This window comes from Rhinatrema bivittatum, chromosome 16 (genome assembly GCF_901001135.1).
Source record: "Rhinatrema bivittatum chromosome 16, aRhiBiv1.1, whole genome shotgun sequence".
Classification (NCBI taxonomy): domain Eukaryota; kingdom Metazoa; phylum Chordata; class Amphibia; order Gymnophiona; family Rhinatrematidae; genus Rhinatrema; species Rhinatrema bivittatum.
Genome location: NC_042630.1, coordinates 30561214 through 30585565, shown reverse-complemented (window position 1 = coordinate 30585565; position 24352 = coordinate 30561214). Strand labels below are relative to the sequence as shown.

The following is a 24352-nucleotide window of genomic DNA, read 5'->3' as shown; positions in this document are numbered from 1 at the left end:
GGTCTGTTTGAAAGTAATTGTGCCACAATGGCCAAGCGTTAACAAATGTATTAGCACTCATGCCATAGGAGTGCACAGTCTGCAATTGATCCATGTTTAATTTATCAATATTTATTTGTATAAGGGTCACATGATTATGCTACATTTAACATTAAAGTGTTCATTTATTTTAATTTTTTTGTGAATGATTAATAAAGATTTGTTTTAATACCATATCAACAATATATAGTGCTCTTTTGTCCATTCTTTTGAAATGTTTTTCTGCTTGTTTATTAAGCACCTTATATTACATATTTTCTGGTCTTTTGTATCTATATATATATATATATATATATATATATATATATATATATATATATATGCATATATATATGTATACACACTGATTGCACAGTATGCTTTTAGACAAATATGGAAGTTGTATATAGATATTGCAAGCTAGAGCAAAAACCCAAGTTTTCCATGAAAACATATTTTGTGTCTTTGGGGAATGGGAAAGAGGGATTTGCTTTGTGTTACAACTTAATAAAAATGCTCTCTGCTTTGTGTGGTGTCCTTTCAAAGGAGCAAAACTTTCTGTCTATATAACCACCTCACTTTTAAGTGCTTTCAGTCAGACCAGTACATTAAATTGGGATGAGTTGAACTCCCTGACATCAAAGGCTAGCCTTAGCTGAAGAGTAGCCAAGGCTCGACTTTGTCAGTTGTAGATATCATACAATGTGGCCTTTATTGACAAGGTGTATTTTCCTCATGCAAAAGGTATTTGGATTCATAACTACCTGTCTTCAGCTTGACCAGGACCATTTCTGGGACTGTATGCTGGTTCCTTTTTATAGTGTTACTTGATCAGTTAATTCAGCTGGTTTTAGCTGCACTGTAACATGAGGTCTGATGCCTCCTTGTCAAATGAGACAGAATGAGCAAGTTGGGGTTTTACTTAATTGTAAGTATAAGGATGTCCTATTTTTCTTAAGGAACTCAACAGTAAATCTCCACTGTATGCAGTTGGGTAAAACCGCACCAGGCTCAATGTCTCCCTCTTGAAACAATGCTGTGTAATCACCCTAAAAATAATTGCTGCACTATTCTATTCTCATTCATTCTTGCCCAGTGAATGATTTATTCATTAGGTGTGGAAGCACAGTCTAATGCTTAGATTTAAACTTAAAACACAAAAAAGAATTCCAGATTTCTTTTACTGTTGATGTTCTAACAGTGGACAAATCACTTTTATCTCTGTACATCAATCTATTTAATTGCATACTATTGTTTCTTCTCACCTTTGCAAGAACAACAGGGTCTGTGAATGTTGGAAAGGCAATGCTAGGTTCTGCAAATCAGAGATTGCTACATATGAATTTCTGAATTGAAATGGGCCAGGTCACAATCCTAACACCCTCCCTCCCTTCGTAATCCATGTATTCACTTACAAGTACACAATCTTAATACACACCAAAGGAATTAGGGTGAAATTGACAGTTTCCTTTCATTTCCAGCATGTTTTTACGCCTTACCTGCTGGGTTTCCCTGCCTCTTCCCAGTACAACCATCAGGGTCAGCCCAAACCTATCATATTTTGGAAGCTAAGCTGGGTTCGGCTTGGCTAGGACCTGTATGGTAGATTACCCAGTGCTGTGGGCTGTACCAGGCAATGGCAGACTACTTTAGTTTCCTGCCAAGAGTGTCAGGGTCAAGTGAGAGGCTGTGATTGCCTATCTGTAAAAAAGAGAAATGGTGCTTAATACTTCCTCCCTCCCCCCAGCCAAGTTGGATGTACATTCCAGTTGTGATCCAGTAAACTGTCTTGGAGTGAATACCTGGATTAGAAAACAGATTTAGGATCACAATTCTCTGGGTGAGATTTCAAATGTGCAATATAAATGCCTAGCTTTAGTAATCAGTGGATTTTGTTAACTAGTTCTGGTGTGACCAACTCCAGTCCTGAAGAGCTACAAATAAGTCTGGTTTGCAGGATATCTAGCTTGAACATGGCATGAGAGATTTGCATGCATTGCCTCCATTGTATGTAGATATGTCATGCATATTTATGGTAGATATCCTGAAACCCATGCCTGTTTGTAGCACTTGAAGATTGGAGTTGGCCACCTCTGTACTGCACACATATTGGAACAAAAAACATATTGGTAAAGTATTTAAAACCTACTCGGGGAAGATTAGGTCTATTCAGAATGAATTGCTTGTGTGTGTGATTTGCTTTAAATTTCAAAATCAAAGATCACTGAGTAATTTTAGCTAATAACACAGTTTTATTTAGCTTTAGATGTTAGATGTTTTCTTGATGTTTCTATGGCCAGTTTTTCTTGCCATTGGCTTTGATGTTGCTCAGAACAATTATGAAACAAGTCCCCTCCTCCCTCACCTATTTCAGATTAAGGTTTTCTGTTCACTCTTATTTACATTTCCTCCCCAAGGATGCTGTTCTAAATGACTGATATTTGAACAGATATATTACTTCAGTCCTGTTTTGACAAAAGGAGTAAAATAATTTTAATTTTTGAAAATGGCTTTTGATTCAAATACCCATTGTAATCTACGTGTCCAGCTGTCAGTGATGAATGTTTCTAAAATGGACACTTAAGAGATTTAATATAGTGCTTTTGATTGGCTCTCAATACAATCAAATTTTCTTGTATTTTACCATACTAACAAAGAAACACATCTTGACTGAAGGCCCAGCATGGACAAAATGAAATATCTTACCTGTTAATTTCCTTTTAAATCTTGCCAGCCTAATCCAGATGTGTAGGTTGAGCTGCTCTAGTAGCAGATGGAGTCAACCTCGTGCAGCAGAGGAACTTGTCAGTATACTGTTCTCAAAGCTAACTCTACCACTTTTGACACATTAATGATCTTAATTTGAAACATAACCTTTCTTTGGAGCCACAGCCATGGGCTGTCTGCTATTCCCTTCCGATTAGGGGGAAGAACAGCTGGCGGCATAGAGAATAAAACCAACTGAACAGCAATACTGAAAATCTTATTCCAATCCTCCTCACTGGCACACAAAATAGCAGGTCCCTGAAAGCAAAACGGCATCTGACTGGGTTCTGGAGTGGTCTGGCAGGACTCAAGGAAAGAAAATTAACAGGTAAGCTTAAATTTCACATTCCTTATCGTCCTTTCAGACCAGTCCTGAAGTGTGGGACATATCTGAGCAATGATTAAGCTGGGTGGGGGGGAGGCCAGAGTTGCTTATAGGACACTATCAGCAAAAAATGCTAAGGGACCCCTTGGCTTGCACATTCATCCTGTATTGCTTAGCAAAAGAGTGCTGGCAGGCCTAGCTTGCTGCCTTGCACTTATTCCATGACAAAAACCCCAGCAAAAGGCCTGAACTCTAGTCGAATGAGCCCTCATTCCATTTGGGACCTGCAACCCCTTCCCTATATAGTTTGAGATAATCACTTATTGCACATGCCAATAGAGGCCTTGGACACTACCTCCCCTTTTCATGGTTCATTGAAAAGGATAAACAGCCTGGATTCAGTGACCCTCAGCTAATGCAGCAACACCCTGTGAAACATCTAAGGAGTATTTATTTTTATATTCTGAGGTTTTGAATGTTGGTAAAGAAATGTCTGGTTTAGATGAAAGTGTGAAGCCACCTTCGGTAAATAAGAGGGAATGAGAGACTGTGAACGTTTCCTAAGGAAAAAAAGCAAGAAGGGATCGCAGCAAGGGAGCGCTTGTAGCACCAAAAATGTGGAACAGATGGCCACCAGCGATACTACCTTGCAGGACAGGTACTGCAGAGATGCTTCCCTTAAAGATTTGTAGGATGGTGCCGACATATCCCTAAGAACCAAGTTGATGTCTCGAAGTATGTGTGGCTGCAATGGAGGCTGAACATATGTTACTTCTCTGATGAATCTAATATATGGATGAAATGCCAACAATTTCCCTTGTATTTGTCATATCTAATACCTGCAGTGTTAGAAGGGCCAAGCCCTCAACCAGACCTTCCTGGAGGAAGGGCAAAATTGCTGATACTTGTGCCTTGAACAGGAAGATACTTCTAGTCTAGTATCAAGTATTGAAAAATCTCCACAATGCTGTAAGCCAGGGAAGTGGAACTTTCTTGCTTTCCAACAGCATTTCCATTTTCAATCTGGAGTAACCTCGCTTGAGCAAACTTGCCCTGAATCAAAACATGTCCTCTGTTGGAATTGGACCTTGAAGCAGGCACCTTAACAAGAGGAATGTGAGAGGCTCCCCTATTCTGATCCTCATGAAATCAGCGGTATCATAGTGGCCTGGCTCAACCTGAAGCTAGTAGTTTTATTACACTCAGGTGGGCTGATATTCTTTGAACACCCCGCAGCGTAAACCTCAGTGGGAGCATACAAAAGACAGCCTCTGACCCCTTTTCCTTCTTGTGACTGAAGAATCTCTCGATGTTGACTTTCTGATGGTTCGTTGTTGGTATCTCTGAGAGAGGACACATCTGTCCAAGATCTGGGCAAATGCTAACTTGGCCAGTTCCCATTCCCTCGAGTCTAGCATGTTCCAGCTCAGAAAGTTCATTTGAATGTTGTTGATCCCTGTGATGTGAGCCACTAACATCTTGGAGATTCCTTTCTGTCCAATCAACGATGAGTTTTGATTTCCTGGATACTTGTGAGCTTCTGGTACTGCCCTGCTTGTTCATGTAGGCTACTGCTGTGGCTTTGTGATACAATTCTGACCACCATTCCCTTTATATTTGGTAGGAATTTGCCATGGGTTAATCCTGATAGTTTTGGTTTCCCAAAAGGTTGATTAAGAATCCTCCATTGTTAATCAAACTACCTGCATTGCTTGTCCTCTGCACTGGGCTTTCCAGCCCATTAGACTTGCAGCTCTGATAATGTTGATCCATTTAGGTGGGGAAGGAACTCCATGCAGGAGATTCTCTTTGGAGAACCACCAATGCAGGCTCCACCATTGGTTCAGGCATGGTTAATTCTTATTCCTGACTTTGATGTGACCATTGTGACAGTAAGGCTTTCTGAACTGGCTGTTGCTTAGGGTACCAAAGCTATAGCTGCCACCATAAAGTCCAACTGCAAGTAAGACCAAACTTAGTGTGATCTGGGAGTCTACAGGTTCACCTGAGCTTATGGCTTATCTTGATTGTTTTAATCAAAATATCCCTCCAGAAATGCTAGCAACTGAGCAGGTTCGAGCTGGTTCTTGGAGAAATTCATCCATCCATCCTAATGATTCCAGAAACTAGGTGGCATATTGGCTCTCCTGCTTGGATTTGTTTCTGATCAGCCAATCATCTAGGTGTGGGTGAAGGCCACTATGATCTTGGAGAAAGTTTGTGGTGCTGTAACCAGGCCAGATACTATGGCCCGGGATTGAAAATGAAATGATTATGGATCTTGTTTGGTGATGTAGGCTTCTGCCTATCGGATAGCCTACCTGATTTGCATGGTGTTGAGGAGCCCTGGAAGCCTTTGACTCTTGGTCTTTCCCACATCCTATATTTCTTCAGTTCCTCCCTGAACAGTAGCCTCTCCTGAATGGAAATTTGTTTAGCCAGGTCTTGGATGCAGAATCCTCTGATCTATAATGCAGCATAATAATCGTTGCCACCTGTTTAGAGGAGGTCCAGATAAGATTGTATTAAGTATCTGCCATGATTCCATCCGAGCCACCTCTCTGAGAAGAACTTGGACTCCCTTGCTCTAGGCTTGGGTACTCCTGAATCTGGCTACATTGCCTACTGCATACTGTTGCCCTTAAGGGAAGGCTAGCAATCTCAAATGATTGCTTCTGTAGTGGCTCAGATTTTATAATAAATATTTATATTCTACCTTTCTTCATAGCAGATCACAACATCAAAAAGAGCATCCATAAGTTCCCAAAAATAAATCCAGAGAATAAAGGAACAATCTCAGTGTTCATACAAGACACAGTAAATGCAAACAGTATTTTCAATGTCAGCAAACCAGTCAGTATTAGCCTGAATCTATGGATCACTTGGGCTTATCTATTCATTCAACTTGTATGCCTATGTTTTTCTAAATTTTTGTCTGCTTTTCTAAAAGAATCCTTTTTAATATCCTCCAAGGTTGTACATCGGCCAATAATTTTGTTACCCAACTATATCTCAAAAAAGATATAGTTGCAATGGAGAAGGTACAGAGAAGGGCAACCAAAATGATAAAGGGGATGGAACAGCTTCCCTATGAGGAAAGGCTGAAGAGGTTAGGGCTGTTCAGCTTGGAGAAGAGACGGCTGAGGGGGGGATATGATAGAGGTCTTTAAGATCAAGAGAGGTCTTGAATGAGTAGATGTGACTCGGTTATTTTCACTTTCAAATAATAGAAGGACTAGGGGGCATTCCATGAAGTTAGCAAGTAGCACATTTAAGACTAATCGGAGAAAATTCTTTTTCACTCAACGCACAATAAAGCTCTGGAATTTGTTGCCAGAGGATGTGGTTAGTGTAGCTGGGTTCAAAAAAGATTTGGATAAGTTCTTGGAGGAGAAGTTCATTAATGGCTATTAATCAGTTTTACTTAGGGAATAGCCACTGCTATTAATTGCATCAGTCACCAACAAACCTCTTTCCCTTTTAAACAATTCACCAACTTAGAACAATAAGGGAATACTTATTCGGTGGTTGTCTTGTACGGTGGTTAGTAAATAAGGATAACCAATTTGCAGTTATCCTCTTCTTGACCTCCGTCTATTGCTTTTTTATTTAATTCAAACAGTATATTCAGTTTTTTTAAGGTTTTCCAATATTTTCCATTTTTTCTTCTTAAAATCTCTTCTCCCCTGCTGCTTTTCCGTCCCACTTCAATGTCTGTTTTATACTTATCTAGGTCGTCGCCTTTGATGTTTCACGGGTACGGAGCTGCACGTCCGACACGGGTCATGTTTCGGCACATGGTGCCTGCTTCAGGGACTGTGGGAGAAACTACTGTGTCCTGTGTGGGTTCACAGCATTCACTTTGCTTTCAGTGTGCCTCTTGTGTCAAGCGTGCGACGCCTTCTTTGCAAGCAATAAGGGAAGCAAAGAAGGCGTCGCACGCTTGACACAAGAGGCACACTGAAAGCAAAGTGAATGCTGTGAACCCACACAGGACACAGTAGTTTCTCCCACAGTCCCTGAAGCAGGCACCATGTGCCGAAACATGACCCGTGTCGGACGTGCAGCTCCGTACCCGTGAAACATCAACAAAGGCGACGACCTAGATAAGTATAAAACAGACATTGAAGTGGGACGGAAAAGCAGCAGGGGAGAAGGGATTTTAAGAAGAAAAAATGGAAAATATTGGAAAACCTTAAAAAAACTGAATATACTGTTTGAATTAAAAAAAAAAAGCAAAAGACGGAGGTTAAGAAGAGGATAACTGCAAATTGGTTATCCTTATTTACTAACCACCGTACAAGACAACCACCGAATAAGTATTCCCTTATTGTTCTAAGTTGGTGAATTAATTGCATCAGTAGCATGGGATCTTCTTAGTGTTTGGGTAATTGCCAGGTTCTTGTGGCCTGGTTTTGGCCTCTGTTGGAAACAGGATGCTGGGCTTGATGGACCCTTGGTCTGACCCAGCATGGAAATTTCTTATGTTCTTAACACTTATCTGTAGTTGTGTTCACAACTGGAGTATTGCATCTCACAGCATCTTCATAGAATGAGACCCAGAGAGCATTTAGTTTAAGAATCCTGATGTTCCTGAATGTGATGACTACATCTGATAAATTACAAGGAACAATTGTTATGGCAAATCTCAATCAAGATTGAATTCAGGTTATTTCAAACTGTATGATTTGAAAAATGTTCCTAAAAATGACAGCAAGGCCATATTGGAATTGAATACATGTGGAGGTGAAGATTTGTAATTTATAAATCCAACATTGCTCCAAATGTAGTAAATCTCCTGTAGAGTCATCTCCCTGCCACTTTGCATGGTCATTACCGATCCCACAAAACTAGCTGTTACACATGTCCAAGTTCCTCATAATGTGAAAGTAGAGGGGACAGTAAGTTAGCAGGTGTGAAGACTAGAGCAATGCTCTGTCATCCTTGTTTTGACTAGTGTGGTTTTATCTACATATTTTGTTCATGGGCATCATGTTGCATATCCTACATGATGATTGACAGGTTGTATTATACTTAAGATGGATCATGTAATTGGAGAATGGTACAAGCACTGTTGTAGTATGCATAGAAACATAAAACTGAGCATGCTCCACAAGGAGGATATATAGTGTGATGAGAATGTTGAATTTCAGCCTTTGTTCCTTGCTTTGTAAAATCAGAATATATCAAGGAATCACTTAAGTTAGTGCCTCTAGAATATGTTATGAGAGATAGGTCTTTAACTGCAGGGTATATTTGTAACTCTCCACATGGGCCAAAAATGGTAAAACATGTGACCCTAGGGTCAATGCTATGCTGATCTTGAGAAAAAGCCTTTCTCAATGGTTGTAATTTGCCTGTAAATAGGTCTTCTAACTGCAGGATAACCGCAGGCTAAAACCCAAGCAGACATGATTTTGGTTTATTTTTTGAAAATCAACTATAGAGGAGCAAATATGGGCAATCTAAAAACATTGGCTTATAGGTAAGCTGTCTTTTAGAGCATGTGAACAAGTGCTGTTAAAATCTGTTGGCTGTTGATACCAAGCCATCTCATGTTTTCTCAGTACTTAATTCTAAATAAGTTATCCTGGGTTCCTGAATAGTAGCTGTACATTTCAAATGCAGATCTAAAGAATTAACCAATGCCGAAACTGAAAAGTAGATTGTCTCCAAAAAAGAAACAATTGTCGATTGTTTCTATACCTCATTTGATTATCAAAACTGTTGATAAAGGTGGCAAGATTGTTGTCATGGATTGTGTTATATGAGGCTGAGGTGAACCACCAATTAATTGGGAGATACCTGGGTATTTACCTCCCACACAAGACCCAACCCCATAATTACAGATATCTATTAATTTAAAGGTTGATAATGTGTTGGCTAGTGGTTTTGTAACCAACAAAAAGCCTTTTAAAAAGAATGAAAAATCGTTCAGGCACCTTGCAATGCAATAGTCTGAATGTGAACATAACTATAGATAAGTGCTCTTCTATTTTACATGCCTGCTGAAGTTGGATAACTAAACATTGGCTGAGGGGTTTCATGACTGCAAAGGGACAATAAAAGGCCTTTTCTAGGAAAGTGATGTATTTGCTAGTTTTATGTACATACAGGAATTTACAAATACACAAGTATATAAGGTGAATGAATGAGATGACCAGCTGACCCTTATATTCAGGGTAACAGTAACTGGCTTGCTGACATCTTGAAAATAACATGTTTGCCCTTAGTGTGTACTCTGTTAACGTGTGAGAGAGAACTCTAGACAAAGGAACAAAGCAGATTACATTCAGGTTTCACAGGTATTTCCCTATCTCCAGAGGGCTTCCAATCTATGTACTGGAAGGTAGTGGAAGATGAAGTGACTTAGCCAAGGTCTTTTGAAGCTTCAGAGCCTGTCCCCCTAATATGGCAATATTACAGTAGGTACCAGGGCATCGACCTTGTGTATGCAGAGCAACCTATTCTCACAGGACAAGCAGGATGGTAGTCCTCACATATGGGTGACATCACAGGATGGAGCCCAATCACGGAAAACTTCTGTCAAAGTTTCCAGAACTTTGACTTGCCCCTACTGGATATGCCCAGCGTGGTACCAACCCTGCAGCCAGCAGGGGTCCCCTTTCAGTCTTTTTTCCATGCAGCAGTAGCCTTGCGGTAAAGGACCTCTGAAGAGATTCCTGACAGGAATTTTCCTCAGAATTACTGAAAGTTAAATTGCCCCACAGGGGTCCCTCTAACTTTTCTCAGTTCGCGGTACTCTGGAAAGTTTTTACCTGTTTTCCATCGATTACCGTCTAGTTTGGCCCTCGCGGCCTACTGGCCGTCGACCATACTGCGGCTCGATTTTTTGCCATGGCATCGGGGTCTCGTCGGTGCCCAGACTGAACCCGCACCATGTCTATCACAGACCCCCATAAAGTCCTAATGACACCGAAGGGTCGCAAGGCCAGAATGGAGAAGATGGAACTTCTCTTCCATGCTCAATCCCCGACTCCGTCCATTGCATTGACGACTTCAGAACCGGCACAGTCAACTTTGTGCCAGCATCGACCACCGACTGGTGACTAACCGGCATCGACGACTTCTCGGCCATAGACACCCTCTACTCCCCCTCAGGATCGAGGGGATCGCAGGGAGAAACATCGCCATCGACACCGTAAGACTTGGACCATTGAGGAAGCAAAATCATCCGAGCCGCTCTAAACAAAAAAAAAAACAAAAAAACCCCGTCCAGGAAAGGCACCGACCATTCCTGCGACCGGGTCACTGAGGCAACCCTCACCCGATCGGGAGCCGCAACTCCGCCTTTAACGGTGGTCGCTCCGGCTATGCCTCTGCCTCCTTCTGTTCTGGAGCCGGGGCTGCTTGCTCCAGGTCTCTGAGAAGAACTGGACTTGATGGTTCAGAAGGCCATCGACAAGGTGATGCAATGTCTTCAGTTTCCTCCGACACCACCTCTGGAACCGATCATCGACCCGATTCTGGCAGCGCTGGCACCGCTGCTTATCTAGCATGGAAGTGCTTATGGCCGCTTTTCCACCAATGGATCCCGGGTCTCCGATGGCTCCGATGCCCTCCCCACTGACAGCATCAGCAGGAGGAGAAATGGTTTTGCATCTCTCCATTGGGAGTTCTGCCTCAGCTATCGATGCCAATACGTCCTTCGCCACCGACCCATCCATTGGTGCCGATATGCCCGGTGCCACCGAGTCATCCATCGATGCTTTTAATGCCTACATCGGTGCCTTTGATGCCATCATTGGTGCCTCCGATAATTCCTCAGATTCCTTCGGAGCCTAGACCGGGTCCTTCAGGTATCCAAACACCTTGTCCCCCTCTAGTTCCTAGAGAGACAGGTGCAGATCCTTATGATACCTGGGGTGCTGATACCTCAACAGACACAGATGATTTACCTTCACCACCTTCACCTACTGAGAGTAGAAAGCATTCTCCCCCAGAGGCCCTTTCCTTTATAAATTTTGTGAAGGAAATGTCTGAATTGGTTCCCTTCCAATTACACACGCAACAGGATTACAGGCACCAGAGGATGGAGTTGCTCCAATTCCTGGATGGCCCTAAGGTAATCACCTCTATTCCCATTCATCAGGTCCTTCTTGATCTCCTCAAGAACTGGGAACATCCTGGATCAATTGCTCCAGTACACAGGAAAGCTGACACTACCTAATTGGTACAGTCAGCCCCAGGTTTTCAAAAATCACAGCTTGATCACCACTCGGTTGTGGTAGAGTCTGCACAAAGGAGGGCGCAAAGGTCAAAGCCTCACTCGCCTGTGCCTCCTGGAAAAGAATAGAAGTTCCTAGATAACATTGGTCGCCGAGTATTCCAAGGAGCCATGCTCATCTCCCGAATTGCAGCCTATCACCTTTATATGACCCAATATAACATGGTCATTTTTAAGCAGATACAGGGCTTCTCAGACTCCCTGCCTCAGCAATTTCAAGAACAATTACAAACCCTAGTAAACAAGGGTTTTGAAGCAGGCAAGTATGAAATTAGAACATCTTATGACATTTTTGACACCTCTACCAGAGTGTCTGCAGCTGCTATTTCGGCGAGACAGTGGGCCTGGCTCAAGTCTTCTGACCTATGGCCAGAAGTACAAGACTGGTTATCCGACCTGCCTTGTGTCGGAGATAATCTGTTTGAACAGATTCAACGGACAGTGGCAGAATTAAAGGATTTTCATGAGACCCTAAGACAGCTCTCTTTGATGCCTTCTGACTTCTCCTCAAAACAGTCCTTTAGAAAGGACTCTAAGAAGTCTTTCTTCCGCCCGAAGAAGTCTTACCCGCCACCAATCAGATCCCGTGCCACGAGACCTTATCAAAAACCGCAGTCTCGTCAAGCCTGTAAACAAAAACCACAGGCACCTCCTCAACCAGGACCTGCTTCCGGTTTTTGACTTCCACTTAGAGAGCAGCAGCCAGATTCCTCTGTCGCACATACCAGTGAGAGGTCGATTGTGCCACTTCCACAACATGTGGCATTCAATCACATCCGACCAATGGGTATTGGCAATCATTACTCAGGGTTACCATCTCAACTTTCTCGCCCTGCCACCGGACTCCCCACCTCTACAGATGTGGAGAACATCTGAGCACTCCATTCTTCTGGATCAAGAGGTCTCTCTCCTTCTCCAGTCAAGAGCAATAGAACCCATACCATACTCTCAGCAAGGCCTAGGGTTCTATTACCGGTACTTCCTAATCCCCAAAAAATCGGGAGGCGTCCGTCCTATTCTAGATCTACGGGCCCTCAACAAGTACCTCCAGCGAGAAAAGTTCAAGATGGTCACCTTGGGATCGCTTCTACCTCTTCTACAACGAGGAGACTGGCTCTGCTCGCTGGACCTCCAGGACGCATACACCCACATTGCGATAAGTCCAGCTCATTGCAAGTACTTGAGATTCCTAGTAGGCCCCAAGCACTATCAATACAGAGTGCTTCCATTCGGCCTAGCGTCTGCACCACGAGTCTTTACAAAATGCCTCGTCGTCATCGCAGCCTTCCTCAGGACACACGATGTTCACATCTACCCCTAGCTGGACGACTGGTTAATCAGGGCTCCCACTCAGCAAACTGCTCTGTCGTCCCTCAATCTAACATTACACATGCTAATTTCGTTAGGATTTCTCATCAATTATGACAAATCCTACTTAGTCCCATCTCAAATCTTGTCGTTCATTGGGGCAGACTTGGACACCTTGCAGGCAAAGGCTTTCCTGCCTCGACAACGAGCACTAACTCTCGTGTCTCTTGCTCACCAACTGCAGTCTCGGCACTCTGCGATGCACGCCAATTTCTCGTCCTTCTGGGACACATGGCGTCCTCAGTCCATGTCACACCACATGTCACACCAATGGCCCGCTTGGCCATGAGACTCATGCACTGGACTCTGAGGTCTCAATGGACTCAAGCTATTCAGCCTCTGTCGACCGTTGTCCACGTCACCGACTCACTCCGTCTGCCTCTCACCTGGTGGAAAAATCAGACCAATCTCCTCCAGGGATTGCCCTTCCAGGTTCCAAATCCTCAAATCACTCTCACCACGATGCTTCCAACCTCGGTTGGGGAGCCCACGTAGCCGATCTGCAGACACAAGGACCTTGGTCTCCAGAGGAAGCCAAACACCAAATACATTTCCTAGAGCTTCGAGCAATCAGATATGCTCTCAGGGCTTTTTAGGATCGCCTCTCAGATCAAGTCATCCTGATTCAGACGGACAGCCAGATGGCAATGTGGTACATCAACAAGCAGGGAGGCACAGGCTCCTTCCTTCTGTGTCAGGAAGCTGCGCAGATTTGGGAAGAAGCTCTCTCCCATTCAATGTACCTCAGGGCCACCTGGTTGCCGGGAGTGGACAATGTGCTGGCAGACAAGCTGAGTTGCGTCTTTCAACCGCACGAGTGGTCTCTCAACCCCTCTAGCAAACTCCATCTTTCAACAATGGGGATATCCTCTGATAGACCTCTTTGCGTCCCCACAAAACCGCAAAGTGGAGAACTACTGCTCTCTCATTCGCAGCAAACTCTCTCAACCCAGAGATGCATTCTCCCTCTCATGGGCAACCGGTCTGCTCTATGCATTCCCTCCACTTCCTCTTCTCTCGAAGACTCTCGTGAAGTTACATCAGGACAAGTGAACCATGATCCTGATAGCACCTCACTGGTCGCGCCAAGTGTGGTTTCCAATACTTCAGAATCTCTCCATCCGCAGGCACGTTCCCTTTGGGAAAGGACCCGCTTAGAACGACGGGAGCCTACACCATCCCAATCTTCACGCCTTATCCCTGACTGCATGGATGTTGAAAGGTTAATCCTTCAACCACTTAACCTTTCTGAACCAGTTTCCCGTGTCTTGATTGCTTCACGGAAGCCGTATTTATTTATTTATTTATTTATTTATTTATTTATTTATTTATTTAAGGCTTTTCTATACCGGCATTCATGATACAATCATATCATGCCGGTTTACAGATAACAGGGGAGTGAAAACTTTGTTCATTTAACCAGTGCAGAAGAAGCAAAAAAGTTACAATATAACAAGGTCATTGAACTGGGGAATGAAGGAGAATAAGAATAGATAGGAATAAATATAAACTTTACAGAGGTAGATTATTTACATTGTGCATTGTGCCTTCCCTGAGAAAAGCTTACTTTTACAAATGGAAAAGGTTCACGTCATGGTGCTCTTCTCAGTCTCTTGACACCTTTTCCTGTCCAATCACGAAGTTTTTGGACTATCTGGCATTTATCAGAATGAGGTCTAAAGACTTCTTCCATCAGCATGCATGTCAGTGCGATAGCTGCCTTCCATAAAGGTATTGGGGATGTCCCTATATCAGTACAACTCCTTGTAACACGCTTTTTGAAGGGCTTGCTCCATATCAAGCCTCCACTACGTCCTCCGGCCCCTTCTTGGGACCTTAATCTGGTACTGGGTCGGCTCATGAAACCACCATTCGAGCCTCTTCACTCTTGTGAACTTCGATATCTCACATGGAAAGTGATTTTCCTTTTGACAATCACTTCAGCTCGCAGAGTTAGTGAATTGCAGGCTCTAGTTACCTAGCCGCCTTACACTAAACTTCTGCAGGACTGTGGAGTACCGCCCGGTCACCCGAAATTCTTACCTAAGGTAGTTTGGGATTTTCATCTCAATTAATCCATCATACTACCTACCTTTTTTCCCAGGCCCCATGCCAACCCAGGAGAACAGGCTCTGCATACCCTTGACTGTAAACGGGTTCTAGCGTTTTACTTAGACCATACAGCTGCCCAAATGGAAAGCACTCAATTGTTCATCTCTTTCCACCCTAATAAGTTAGGTAAGCCTGTGGGTAAACAGACTTTCTTCTCCTGGTTGGTGGACTACATATCCTTCTGCTACCAGCAAGAGGGCATTCCATTCCAAGACCGTGTTAAAGCACACTCTGTGAGGGCCCTGGCAACTTCAGTAGCACACCTACGATCGGTGCCGCTTCCTGACATTTGCAGGGCTGCTACCTGGAGTTCTCTCCACATCTTTGCAGCCCACTATTGCTTGGACAAAGCCGGAAGACAAGATTCCATCTTCGGCCAATCTGATCTTCGTAACCTATTTATAACGTCACGTACCAACACCCTTCCGCCTGCCCATTGGGGTTCAGGATGCCCTCTACCAAATTCCCCCCCAGTTGTTGTGCCTGTTGCACGCCTTTTGGGTACATTTGGTGCATGTTAGGACATCCTCAGCTCGGTACTCACCCATATGTAAGGACTACCATCCTACTTGTCCTGTGAGAAAGCAAATGTTCTTACCTGTAACAGGTGTTTTCACAGGACAGCAGGATGTTAGTCCTCACGAAACCCGCCCGCCGCCCCTCGGTGTTGGGTTCGTAACATTTTATTTTATTTTTTGGCACCTCCTGTAGCTTTCAAATAAGACTGAAGGGGGACCCCCCTGCTGGCTGCAGGGTTGGTGCCATACTGGGCATGGCCAGTTAAAGTTCTGGAAACTTTGACAGAAGTTTTCCATGATCGGGTTCCATCCTGTGATGTCACCCATATGTGAGGACTAACCTTCTGCTGTCCTGTGAGAACACGTGTTACAGGTAAGCAACATTTGCTTTCTCCACTTGTAGCAGGTATAGCATCCCCATAACTTTCTATATGTTAAGGAATGTATCGGGGGTCTCCCATTCTGTTGCAATCGTCATGTAGAGCTGATGAAGTGGGAAAGCTACAGGGAGTTTTTTAATCAGATCTCTTTGAGGTGCTGACTTTTCCCTTGCTCTCCTGATTGCTTTAAGAAACCCATTACCTGAATGACAAGGGTGAGGAGTTTTTCCCCTAAACATCCTCACCCTAGTGGAATCCTCTCCCAACTGGTAATCTCCACGTCTTCTGTGCCCACAACTCTGTCCTCTTTTTTTCCTTTCCAGGGAGATACTGGGAGGAATACTGCACAGTAGAGATCTGCCTTGTGATGCTTCCTTTTCCAAAACCAGCCTAGGCTTCTTTAATGATGGTCATGCTTCCTTTTCCAAAACCAGCCTAGGCTTCTTTAATGATGGTCTCTGTAGCAAGGAGGAGACCAGTGAGGGGCTAATGTAGAACTCTCCTGGCCCTTCAACATACAGAAGGAATGATGCAGGATTAGGACAAAGTCAGAGGGAAATGACTAACCAATGGTTGTTCCCCAAAAAATAAGTCCTAACTGACCTGGAAGAATTGTGCAGGAATTCTCAAAAACTGCAGAGCAATGGCCAGGGACTTCAACTACCAAGGCATGCCCACTATTCTTGCCAAAGACTTTGCTTGTCCCAAGGCCTCCCTTTCATCTGCTGCCACATTCCGCCTGCTCAATACTGCAGCATTGATTCTCTTGAGAACTGCCCTCCCCCTTGCCATTGCATAAACTGCAAAAGAAGCCTGCTCCATTTGGCCCCCACAAAGACTGCCCTACCTGTCCCAATTGCAGCTATATCTGGAAGTCTGTCCTGCAGAAGAGGTCTAAGTTGTCACCATGGTTCCTAGAGGAAAACTGTAGATGAAGGCCTATTCAACATGGGTTGCAAACTTTATGTGGACATAGCTTCTCCTCATGAAAATCTGGAAGTGTTTGGGAGTGCCATAGGAATGGAGAAAATGGTTGCAAACTTTATGTGGACATAGCTTCTCCCCATGAAAATCTGGAAGTGTTTGGGAGTGCCATAGGAATGGAGAAAATGGTTGCAAACTTTATGTGGACATAGCTTCTCCCCATGAAAATCTGGAAGTGTTTGGGAGTGCCATAGGAATGGAGAAAAGAGCCAATATAATCCCTGAGTCCTCTTCCCACAAGTTCTGGAAACTCAGCCCCCCCCCCTCCCCCTCAGGATCCAGTTCCCCAAGGAAAAGAGAGAGCAGCCAAAACCCAACTGTCATCTTGAGATCCATCACACTGTTCAGCTTGGTTCAGCTGAGGTACAGCAGCCCTAAGGCCATCACTAGAACCCTTGCTTCCTCATCTCCTGCACCAGAACAGATGTGCTACCATCTGCTGGAAAGAAATAGAAATACTGACAGTCTTCTCTGCTGCACCAAGCTATAAAGTGAGGGTGAAAGTATGAAAGATTTTTCTCTGCATTAGTTGGTAGGGAGGCATAGCTCATAGGTCTGGACTGATACGGTAGGATGATAAAATGCCTTGGTGATAGTAGGAGCCCTGGCCATAAACCAGATCATGAGAAAAGTATAAGAGGGCCGGGCTTAGCAAGTTTGCCTTTGCAAACCACTGTTGGCCGTTTTGTATGGATTTAAATTGTATACTACAGAGATCATGAACTTGAGGTTGGTTTCATATGGGTGCCTAGATACTAATTATGCTTGCTAATAGTGGCACAACTTCACTAAAAACTGTTCTGATGTGATCAGAAAGAACTGTAACTTTTGTATACTATTGAGTCCCTTTGGACATGGTTATTGGAAAGGAATTCATCGGTGCACGAAACAGCTAAAAATGGAATCTAGTGATTATTAAAAGCAAATGCTAAAAATTGGTGGTCCTATCTATAAGAACTAATTTTCAGAATATCTAGTTTCTTACTCCATGTATATTGGAGCTTGGAAGTTGGCTGACCATTGTTTTATCAGGAAGGTTGATTGGTTCACATTAGAACCCTGATATTCACATATTTGGTCTCAGGTGCCTATTGTTATGTAGTTGGTTAGGTTGAAAGAATAACAGGAGTCCAACCATCTAACATGTATGTAGTGATCTAGGAGAAAAAAAACAAAAAAACACCCTTTGTTGTTAATTCTGCAGCAATTAAAAACAAACATCAGTTTGGGTAATGTTTCATGTGTGCTTTTATGTATCCCATATTGTAAATTTTTCTAACATTTGGATATTGGTTCTGACAATGGGTGCCTAACAATGAATCTTGTACTCCAAATTTGGTGTGTTGAATAGCTTATACAGTGGAAGGGTGATCTTTTTGTCCCTTCCAGAACCTATGCGATATATTCTAACATTTGCCTAGCTAAGAGTACTTGGCATAATGTAGTGAGATTTTTTTTTTTAATTTAATCAACTAATACACTGCTCTTTTTTTGTGAATTAACAAGAATTTTCCATTCCAGTATCTTTGTGTAATCCAGCTGTATTTCACCCTAATCCACTTGAATCTTAACTGCTACTTTTCTGCCTATTTATCTTGATATTTGTATTCCTTAACAAGAAGAGAAAAACATCAACAGAAAAAAAATCTATTTTATGTGTATCATTTTATAAGTTGCCCTACAGCAGTTTCCCAACCAAGTCCTGAATGCACTCTTAACCAGTCTGTTTTTCAGGAAAGCCACAAGGAATATGCATACGAGAGGTTTGCATGTAGTAAGGCTCCAGTGTATGCAACTATATTGCTTGTATATTTGTTTTGGATATCCTGAAAAGTAGACAGGATTAGGTATGGCTCCAGGACTAAATTGGGAACCACTATCCTACAATATTTTAAGTAACTACACTTTTAATAGTCATAACAAAACATGAAAAAAGTGGCTAAATGTCTTTAGCCCGGTGTGGACTAGTGCTTTTTAGGCTTCAGAAGATAGGATGGGAGCTTCTTGGATTTGAATTATAAAGTTTTTAATAGGAGAGGAGTATGGAGAGGCTTGTTGAGTGCAGGGAATACACAGGAACATATAAGACATTGGGCAAAGTGAGAATGGTGGCACATAGCTCTCAGCATTCATCTTCTGATAAGTCACATTTCTAAATAATTTGCCTAGCACTTTAAATGATGCATGCCACTACTGGGACCAGTGCAAAGAATAAAGTATGAGAGTAATGTGTAAGCAGCAAAGAAGACTGAAGAGAATTTGAGCAGCAGCATTTTAGAGAATTGGGAGAGGGCAAGAGTCAGACAAACTAGCAAGTCAGCTGAAATCATGATGATAGAATAATACCATATGGAGAAGAAAATGGCTTATATCCATTATGAGGGTAAACTGGGTTTTAGAAATGTGGAACTGGATGCAAAGGGAGGTGTAGTGTGGAGCAACTGGCCTCAAAGGAAAAAGCAGTGTAAGTGGTGATACTGAGACCAGTGATGAGAGAGATCGAGTGGTTGGAGTCAAGTGCAAGGAAAATGGAGGGATAGTGAGGAATGTAAAGAGGTATAAGAAAAGACAAGACCTCTGTTTTGGATGGGCTTAATGTAAAAAAGAGTCATAGGTGCATCTCATTTGTCCTAAATTCTTTATAGGCCTTAGTAGAAGACATTTTCCAAATTGAAATAACCTTGTAGTGTAGTGATGAACAGCAGAGGGTGTTTGTTTTCTACTGATTAAATCAAAGGTACCATGAGTTTGAGCCGTTTGTTTTACAGCCATGTGTGTTGTGATCAGATCTCCACTGGCTCCAGGCTGTTTGAAAAAAGACACTTTAGAACAGCCTTGGTTTTTGTCATGGTGGTTCTGTTGAAACTAGATTTGAAATGCTTGTAGAGGAACCAATGGAAGTTGATGTCCATTTTTTAGATTTAAAAAGTAATCCTTTTGTTTTGGCCTACAAACTAATTCGTCCTCTGCAGCGTACTTTAGTATGGGTGGTAAGATCCATCCAACTCATTTTCAGCATATAAATCAGTTTTGAAAGTCAACCCAACTGATAAACTAAACTAACAGATACCAAATTGCCTCCCTGGCCCAAAATTAATTTTAGAATTTTAACCTCATAAGGTTTTTGTTTTTTTTTTATTATTTATTCACAAAACGTGGACTAAGCTATTCACAGTAGAAGCCATGATTCTCCCATCTTGATAGATCTAGATCACTGACCCACTCTGGGATGCGCAAGATAAAAACATAAATGCCATACCAGTCAGATCAAAGGCCCATCAAGCCCAGCATTCTGTTCCCAGTATAGGCCAATCCAGGTCACAAATACCCAGTAAGATCCCAAAGAATAGATCCAGTCCATGTTCATAAATAGGATAGAGCAGTGACTTTCCCAAGTCTATATGGCTAATAATGGTTTATGGACTTTTCCTCCAGGAATTTGCTAAACCCCTTTTAAACCCAGTTATGCTAATTGCTTTTACTACATTCTCTGGCAACAATTCCACAATTTAATTGTGCACCAAATGAAAAAATACTTTATCTGTTCTAAAGCTTAATGGAGTGTCCCCTAAGCCTACTGGAAAGGGTAAATAACCAATCCCAATTTACCCGTTCTGCCCCACTCATGATTTTATAGGCCATCTTTAGTTCAAGCTGAAGAGCCCTAACCTGTTTAGCCTTTTATTGTAGAGGAACTGTTCCATTCTCTTTACCATTTTGGTTGCCTTTCTCTATATTGCTAGTGCTGCTATATATATATATATAATGTGTTTTTGGGGTTTTTTTTGAGATGGAGAGACCAGATCTGCATACAGTAGTTGAGGTGCGGTCACACCATGGATTGATATCACTCCCTTTTCCAGATCATTTATAAAAATGTTAAAAAGCATTGGGCCCATTACAGATCCCTGTAGCATGCCACTATTTACCTTTCTCCATTTTTCCTATCTTTTTGCCAGATACCAATCAATAATATATTTATTTATTTTAAAACTTTTCTATACCGGCATTAGTGGGAACATCATACCGGTTTACATACGAACCAAAGGTAGAAAAATACATAAAACAAGGACAAGGGGTGGGACTGAGAGAGGAGAGTCCGAAGGAAAGCACACAGAGCAATCCCTTAAATATAAATAACAGGGTAAATGTCACAGAATACTATTAGTATTCTGTACTATTAGTATAATAGGACATTGTCTCCTATCCCATGACTTTAATTTATGATGAGCCTCTCGTGAGAAACTTGGTCAAATACTTTTTGAAAATGTAGACACAATATCAACCAACTCACCCTGGTCCATGTGTTTTATTAACCCCTTCAAAAAAAATAGATTTATAAGACAAGATTTCCCTTTAATAAATCCATGGAGGCTGTGCCACATTAATATGTCTATCCAGATGGCCAGTAATTTTGTTCTTCAGAATAGCTTCAACCGTTTTGCTCAGTACTGCCATCAAGCTCACCAGTCTGTAGTTTCCCGGATCACACCTGGAACTTTAAAAAAAAAAAAAAAAAAAGGCATCATGTTGGCCACACTCCAGTCCTCAAGTATTGTAGCTGATTTGAATGAGAAGTTAGAGATTACTAGTAATTAGTCTATAATGTCAGTTTTTCAATCTTTCAGAATTGGGATGCATACCATCTGGTCCTGATAATTTATTTTTCTTAGTTTGTCAGTTTGCTATACTACCTTTTTGCAGATCACTATGATTTGCTTCTGAATCATCATCCTCAAAGAATGTGTCTGACATAGGTATTTCCATGATACCCTCCTTAGGAAAGACTGAAGCAAAAATGTGCTTAGTTTTTCTGTTATGGCTTTGTCTTCCTTGAGGGCCCCTTTATCCCTCGATCATTTACTGATAAGATTGACTTCCTCACAGGTTTCTTGCTTTGAATATACTTGAAAAAGTTTTGTATTTTTGATTCTCTGGCAAGTTTCAAATTCTCTTTTGGCCAGCCTTATGAATGCTTTACACCTAATGTTTAAACCTTTTCCCGTTTTCTTCATTTCGATCCACTTTTCCTGTTTTTGAAAGATGTCCTTTTGGCTTTAATGGCCTCTTTCACCTCACTATTTAACAATGCTGGCAGTCTGGTCTTTCTCCCTTTTCTAATGCGTGAAATACATCTTGGTCTGGGCTTCCAAGATGGTGTTTTTAAACAGTATCCATGCCTCATGCAAATTGTTAACCTTTACAGCGGCTCCTTTAAGTTTTTCCTGATGTCTTCATTTTATCATAGTTTGCTATTGCAGTAGTTTTCCTTAACGTTCTCCATTCAGAACACCAGATCCGCATTGTAGTGAGAATTAGATTTAGAGTAGTCCTGTCTAGTCTGACCCAGCACCAGCTGCTCCATGAAGCAGTCATTGATAGCATCTGGAAACTTTACCTCCTTGGCATGTCCCAGTGAGACATTTACCCAGTCAATGTTGAGGTAATTAAAATATCCCACTATTGTGTTGCTTTCCTAATTTCTGTTAGCATGTCACTGTCTATTTCTTCATCCCGGCCAGGCAGACAGTAGTAAACCCCCACAGCTATTCATTTCCCCATTACACAGGGAATTTTCTATCCATAGCAATTCCATTTTGTTTACTGCAGGATACCGACTCTATGCTATCCTTAGCATAAAGAGGCACCCCCCTCCACCAATTTGACCTGACCTATGATTTCAATATGGTTAACAATAATTGTGTGTTACTATCTAGGTCAAACATTCTATTTGAAAGATTTTACTTTTCAGTATGATCACAGTAGAAGATTGTGGATTTTCCTGAATTCTACTAGTTCACAATGTGAATGCGTAAATATACGAAAAGGAACAATGACAAGTATAGAATGTAATAGTGAAATTAGTTAATTTGCAGTAGATGCATGCAGTCTGAATGTGTTACCGTGCTTGCGGGGGCAAGGTAATTTTGCAACAGCCTGTATACATTTTAAATATGTGCATGCTATACATCATGTGCACTTTCCTTTTGAAAATTATTCTACCAAAACAACCAGCACATCTGCTAATTTGGGCATAGAATATTTTTTCCAGGAAAATTTACATGCATACTTTTCATTGTCAAAAGTATGCAGGCAAATGCAAACTGTGAAGGTGAATATCTAGATACACCTGGAGAACCTGAGCCTTGGACAGAGTAAATAATGTAAGCAAGTTTTCCAAATGCATTTACAAAACCCCTCTCCAACTGTGCTCCTGGGAATGCCTCTGTTTCCTATGGGTACATTTATGGACATACAGACCATATGCATGCAAGTTTACCCACGTATCAGATGGGTAGTTTTGTAAAAAGTCCTTTCCTTGGGTAAAGTACTCTTACTGGGAGAAAAGGCTTTGAAAAGTACTTTCTTAATGGACAATTTATAATTACTTGTAATAGCATGCTGAAAAAGTGCAGAAACTGGTATTTTTTTGTCTCAGAAATTTTGTGAAACAAAATGGTAATATTTGCATATTCATAGAAGCATATTAGCATTCACCTAATGATTTAGCATTCCTTTCTTCTGCTATATGTTATGAGAATTCAATTTTTGCATGCAGGTTTTAATTTTTTCTATAGTGAAGGACTGTGAAGTAAAAAGATTTGTGTTTGTTATACAATATAGAAAAATGTTCTGTTTGTACATCCTCACTATGATTGCGGAGGTTTTTGTGACATTGCAAGACCAGGCAGAATATATTATGCATTTACGACAATTGATGATTTAGTTAAGGGTGGGAGAGGTAGAAAAGTTTGCAATATTCCATTTTGTCTCCATCTGAGTTTGCAGAGACCCACACTAGACTACTGGTTGGAGGGCCATCTCTGAGGTTGGTAGGAGCTGCTGCTGGAGTGGCATTGCCTTCCTTTTGACCTTGGGCCTAAACACTGCACCTCTGATGTGCCAAAGTTCAAATGGAAGATCTGGACTCAGAACTCCTGCCTGAACCACAGGACCAGCCCACTTTTGTTTTCTTTAAATGAAACACTGGACCCCACCATCCCCCTCCCAAAACAAAATGAGCTTCCATTATTTTTATATTTTCTATTAAGTAAACCACGACAGATAAAGATAACATGGCCCATTCAGATCGCCCAGTTAAGATTTGTCGTCCTTGAGTAGATGCATTTATAAATTCCTATATGTAACCTGGCACAGCTCCCATTTCCTCCATGTCTTCTACCTGAGCTTTCAAAGCTTTTTCCCACCACCGTCCTCCATATCTATCCCGAGCATGCCCAAAAACTATTACATGGATGATGATTGCCATCATCTCTGCTAGTAAGCCATTTCAGGTCTTGCTTCTTATAAGACCAATACTCTAGCCAATACTCACATTCCCTTCTATGACTTAACAAACTTTGTCATAATCTATATGGTCACCAAGGTTACTGAGGTTGCTATTAAAAAAAACCTTCATCCCAGCCTTCTTGAAGCCCAGTGCAGTTTTATCACTTTTGTTCAAGGTTGTAATTGCTGCTTTATGCAGCCTACCCCAGGCGTTCTTGGAAACACAGTGCAGTCACACTATTGCTATTTTGGGGTTTACTTGCTGATCTGTGCAGGTTATCCCAGTGCTTCATTATCATCTTCTTGCCACGACAGATCCTCTGTATTTATCCCAAGTTATTTT

The 24352-nt window shown here is 42.0% G+C and overlaps 1 protein-coding gene across 1 annotated transcript in view; it reads left to right on the top strand.

The window, feature by feature from the left end:
- Positions 1–24352, top strand: part of TARS2 (threonyl-tRNA synthetase 2, mitochondrial) — a 138777-nt gene that overhangs the window by 4733 nt on the left and 109692 nt on the right. The gene's annotated exons all lie outside the window — the stretch shown is intronic.